At 39.7% G+C, this 5,687-nt stretch overlaps 1 protein-coding gene across 3 annotated transcripts in view; it reads right to left on the bottom strand.

Annotated features, from left to right (window-relative positions):
* LOC144966719 (uncharacterized) overlaps nt 1-1,204 on the bottom strand; it is a 13,686-nt gene extending 12,482 nt beyond the window's left edge. Inside the window, exon 1 of one of the 3 annotated variants that reach the window (XM_078903487.1) lies at nt 963-1,204. The gene's annotated coding sequence lies outside the window, so the exon portion shown is untranslated. Of the gene's footprint in view, nt 1-810; nt 852-874; nt 907-962 lie in introns of those variants that run through there. The other 2 variants (XM_078903489.1, XM_078903490.1) reach the window with 2 other exon arrangements.
* Between the last annotated feature and the right edge of the window lie 4,483 nt (nt 1,205-5,687).

Below are 5,687 nucleotides of genomic sequence, written 5' to 3'. Positions count from 1 at the left end.
GTATACTACTACTACTATTACTACTACTACTACTACTCCTACTACTACTACTACTACTACTACTACTACTACAACTACTACTACTACTACTACTACTACTACTACTACTACTACTATTATTATTATTACTACTACTACTACTACTACTACTACTACTACTACTACTACTACTACTACTACTACTACTGCTGCTACTACAACTACTACTCCTACTACTACTACTACTACTACTACTACTACTACTACTACTACTACTACTACTACTACTAATATTACTACTACTACTACTATTACTACTACTACTACTACTACTACTACTACTACTAGTACTACTACCACTACACTGCTAATGCTACTACTACTACTACTACTACTACTACTACTACTACTACTACTACTACTACTACAACGACTACTACTACTACTATTACTATTACTACCACTTCTAATGCTACTACTACTACTATTACTACTACTACTACTACTACTACTACTACTACTACTACTACTACTACTACTACTACTACTACTATTACTACTACTATTACTACTACTACTACTACTACTACTACTACTACTACTACTACTACTACTACTACTACCACTGCTAATGCTACTACTACTACTACTACTACTACTACTACTACTACTACTACTACTACTACTACTACTACTACAATTACTTGTAGTTCGCTGCCTATAATCATGGACATTATAACTACAACCATTCTATAACAATATAGTAATAATCAATGGTCGTTTTGTGCTAAAGCCTTGTCTCACTACACAAAACGAATAACTGAAAATAACACAAGTCCTGTAATGTGTTGAACACATGAAAAAGTCATAGTCAAAATTTAATAGTATAACCAACTATAATTTTTCTCTAGTTAGCCTTTGCGCTTTGTTAAACAAGCAAGGATTACCATGAAACAGTCAACGATTCTATTATTATATTTTACCTTATGTCATAGTTGTAGTTCATTTTTATCCGAGTGCACGTGATAGTAAATGAATATCAACAACACGATCCAATCAGAAATATATAAATCAATTACAATGATATAAATGGTATTATTGTCATGTGACTAGATCTTTATCAATACGTGATTTATTTCATTAACCCTTAGCAGTTAACTGCCGTCGTCTGGAAAAGCATGTCTTTAAAATTTCGTCCTTCAAATACCAAAATCAAATTTGTGCGGCTATGTGGTCTAGTGATATGATCCTCGCTTTCGAATAGGAAGTCCTGGGTTCAAACCTCGCTCGGCGCACAGTTGAGTTCTTGGAGAAGGCCCCTTACACGCATTCTCACACTGTACTTAGGTGTAAAATGAGTGCCTGGCCTTTAACAGCGTTATCTCTGTTCGAAAAATTTGTAATATCGCCTAACGAGCCTCATGTCCCGTCCCGTGCAGCGGCGGGTGATCGAACTCGGTACCTTTCGGGTACGAAGCAAAGACTGTACCGCTGAGCCACGCTGCCCCTAACATCCAATCTAGTTTGATTCAAATGCCCACAACATTCGAATTCTCTTCAACCAGCGACTCCACTGAATCCTCAGAATATTATTATTTATTTGAACATTATGAACCAGTAATCCTATTCCGCCTCAGGACAGGCCACAATAGACTTAAAAAGCATAAGCACAGATGCTGACACAGTCACCAGTCTGCTCATGTGGTAAGGAGGAAGAAGTTACAGAGCATATACTGCAGCGATGCAGAAAATAGACAATCCATGGAGAAGAGATATGGCCCTCTGAAAATTCTCTACATAAAAGAATGGTTCGGCCCGCTGGAAGAACTCAAAAAGACGAGTACCTTCATCTTCGCAACAGGACTCCAGATATAAAGGCATATGAGAAGAAGAAGAAGAAGAAGAAGAAGAAGAAGAAGAAGAAGAAGAAGAAGAAGAAGAAGAAGAAGAAGAAGGAGGAGGAGGAGGAGGAGGAGGAGGAGGAGGAGGAGGAGAACTGAATTCTCAAATTTGGGAATTTTTGACAAGTTGACGGTGATCTTTATGGATCGACATACGAAGTATCTAAAAGTTTTATGAAAAAAAATATTATATGGCGATTCGTCCATATATGGAGAAGCCCAAGGAATGGTGTCGTGATTATTACCTTTACATAATAAATAACAACGTGAAGTTGAATGTAAGCTTCAATTTAATTACAAAAACAGATCAAATGAACGTTTCGGGTTTCCCCTTTATCAACAAAACAAGATGATTGAAACACCACAGATGAATGAGATGATGTGATAGTGGCGTAGTTAAGATGAATGATCAATGAATATTACCTTTACAGAATTCCGATGGCTCAGTTGGTTGAACACTCGCTTCAATCGTAAAGGGATTGGAATCAATACCGGATGAGAACAAGATATATTTCTGAACGCCCTCCCCACCCCCACCCCCACCCCCCTTTCTTTCAGTCCACATGGCAGTGATTGAGTAGCTGGGTTTGTTAGATCTGGCGGATTTACTTTTCAACAGACTAATGTTTTATCCAAATGGTAGAAAGCAACTGTCATTTTCCGTGTAACGCTATAGAGAAATCGAGATGAACTCCAGATCTAAGGGCCCTAAGGATCTGAAGGACTTCTAACTTCCTTCACTAACGAAAGAGTGAAAATGAAGAACAAAACGGACAATGGACGTTTCGGGTACAGACCCTTCGTCAGCACAACAATACACAAATAAACGTGGAAAACAAATTTAAAAATTATGATCTGAAAGAAATTCAGTCCAGCCGTTGGTGGGTTAATTAAATGAATCCAGACCTGTTGTTTTCCATTGGATTGACGTCTGTGTTGGGGAGATCGATGTGTAACATGCAAATGGGACATTGTGTGTTAATTAAATGAATCCAGACCTGTTGTTTTCCATTGGATTGACATATGTGTTGGGGAGATCGATGTGTAACATGCAAATGGGACATTGTGTGTTAATTAAATGAATCCAGACCTGTTGTTTTCCATTGGATTGACATCTGTGTTTGGGAGATCGATGTGTAACATGCAAATGGGACATGGAAATCGATATGAACGATCGGAACTTTGTGCGGCGTTGCGGTCTTGTGGTAAGACACTCGCTTTCGGATCGGAAGGTCCTGGGTTCGAGCCTCGTTCGGTGTATAGTTGAGTCCTTGGAAAAGGCTATTTACTCACAATCTATCACCGTACTCTGATGTAAAATGAGTACCTGGCCGTTGACAGCGCTGTCTCTGTCAGAAGAAAAAAAAATTGTAATATCGCCTAACAGGCGTCATGTTTCGTTCTACATGTTACCTGTTGCAGCAGCTTCTAATAGTGCTCACAATAATACTATATGTTATGACGATCGACCTAATCCGCAAATTCTTTACCGCACTCGTGCACCGTCGCAAACCCGCCCGGAAGCTTCGTCACAACACACCGTTCAACTAGATGCTCTACGGTTTCGGGCTCGTTACGACAACGGGTACATATTGGACAGGTGGAAAGTCCCCACTGATGACGCAATTTGCCATTAATCAGGTTCTCGACCGAAGCCGATTCCCTGTTGGTCAGCGACCTCTTGTAAAGCGATTTGAGCACATTTAGTGGGTATTACGCTATAGAAAAGCTCAAAAGCTCAAGCTCAAATTGTCAGGGCGAATTTTTAGATGTTATTTTTATGCATTAATATGTTAGGTACGTTTTTCTAGCATCTGTCGCTGCCCGTTGACAAGTATTATTCGTGGACTCGTTATCAAGAAAGGATAATGTACAATAATAATATTATAAATTGCCTGAAACAAACAATACAACAGCTGTGCAAGGAGTTGGCAATCAGTGTCACCTGATACGATAATGACCAAACTCACTCTAGCTTGACTAAGTCCTGTGATTAAAAAAGAAAACAAACCAAAAAAAAAAAAACCAAACAAAAAAACGAATGTATTTCACTAACCGTGATTTGGTAGACGCATAAAAAAAGGCAATTAGTAGAAAAAATCTATTGGGTGTTATTAACCATTTAAGTACCGTAGTCTGGAAAAACACGTATTTAAAATTTGGCCAGAAAATTCGTCCTACAAATATCCATCGATCTAAATGACCCTCAACTTGGGTAAAAAAAACAAAATCTCAAACCTGGGACTTCGCAAGGTCCATCTAAGTCCCAAGATGATGAGAGTCTTATAAATCGATCGATAATTGAAGGACGCCCTTCTGGCCAATTTTTTTTTTTTAAATACCGTAAATGTGTTTTCAGACTACGGCGGTAAACTGGTTAAATTCCCAGCAACAGGTGTTCCCGCCGTCAGGCAAACCAGCCTCCATACAAATGACCGACGTTGATGATTCATTGGATTGTGTAGGTACCTACTCTACCGTGCTCTGGAAAAAAAAAACACATAATTAGAAATTTGGCCAGAAAACTGGTCCTTCAAATATCGATAGATTTAGATGACCCTCATCTTAGCAAAAACAATCAAACCTGGGACTGATGAAAGACTTAGCAAAGTCCCAGGTTTGAAAGTTTTTGCTTAGACGAGGGTCATTGAAATCGATCAATATTTGAAGGACGAGTTTTCTGGCCAAATTTCTAAATATGTGTTTTTCCAGAGCACGTTAGTGCTATGGGCAATGCTTTACAACTATCGTCCAATTTATTTAGAAAAAAAGGAGTGAAACAAGCAATTGTTAGGAGAAAAAAACTTGAGCTTTTATATAGCGCAATATCCAATGAACGTGCTCAAAACGCTTTACAAGGAGTCCCTAGCTAACAGCAACACTCAACAAGTAGGACGAGATATGACGCCTGTCAGGAGGTTACATTTTTTTCCGACAAATGGCAAATCATGTTTGGTTCCATTGCATTGCTAAATCAGTTTCATGGACAGTTATCTATTCAAAGGCATTCTCTCTCTCTCTCTCTCTTCTCTCTCTCTCTCTCTCTCTCTCTCTCTCTCTCTCTCTCTCTCTCTCTCTCTCTATCACAGAGAGAGAGAGAGAGAGAGAGAGAGATTTGTAAATAAGTACCATTGCATCAATTCACACCAATAGAGGCTGCCTCCTCACCTAATGAACACACCACCTTTCGCAGTCAGTGTCTCCATTCTGGTCCATCACCAAACTCAATGCTTCAGAATTCAGAGCCGTAAAGTCCTTGGACCAGTGTTTATCCCGATTTCTATGGCTTAAAAAGGACAATAGCAAATGCATGCTACCCTTTGGGGACAATGTGGCCGAGTGGTTAAGGCATGGCACTGTGACCCCGAAGGTCCAGGGTTCGAGCCCCGCTCCAGGCACTTTCGTTTGTTTTGTTGTTGTTTTTTCTTGGGCAAAATTATTAACCCTTCATTTGCTCACTTGGACAACGTGGGTGTTTTCTGGTTGACATCAAACATCTTGTTTCATGAATTATCTATATTCCTCCGTGGAATGCCTAGGTGACGATATCTTATGATGTCGTGGCGGAAGGGCATAATTTTATTTTATGCTACCCTTTGGATAAGACGCTTGTCTATCACAATATACACTCCGCCAGATCAAACAGACTCAACTACCCAATCACTGCTGGCTGGACAAGGGGGTCGGGGGGGGGAGGTCAGAAAATAATCTCGACTTCCTCCAGAATCGACATCGGTCCGTTTGCGTCTGGAGCGAGTGCCCTATCAACTGAGCTATCGGAGCCCCAAACTCAATTATGAAAGACTC

Source organism: Berghia stephanieae, chromosome 2 (assembly GCF_034508935.2).
Source record: "Berghia stephanieae isolate SIO BIC M18660-M18661 chromosome 2, UCSD_Bste_1.3, whole genome shotgun sequence".
In the NCBI taxonomy this organism is placed as follows: domain Eukaryota; kingdom Metazoa; phylum Mollusca; class Gastropoda; order Nudibranchia; family Aeolidiidae; genus Berghia; species Berghia stephanieae.
This window is presented reverse-complemented; position numbering and strand designations above follow the sequence as displayed.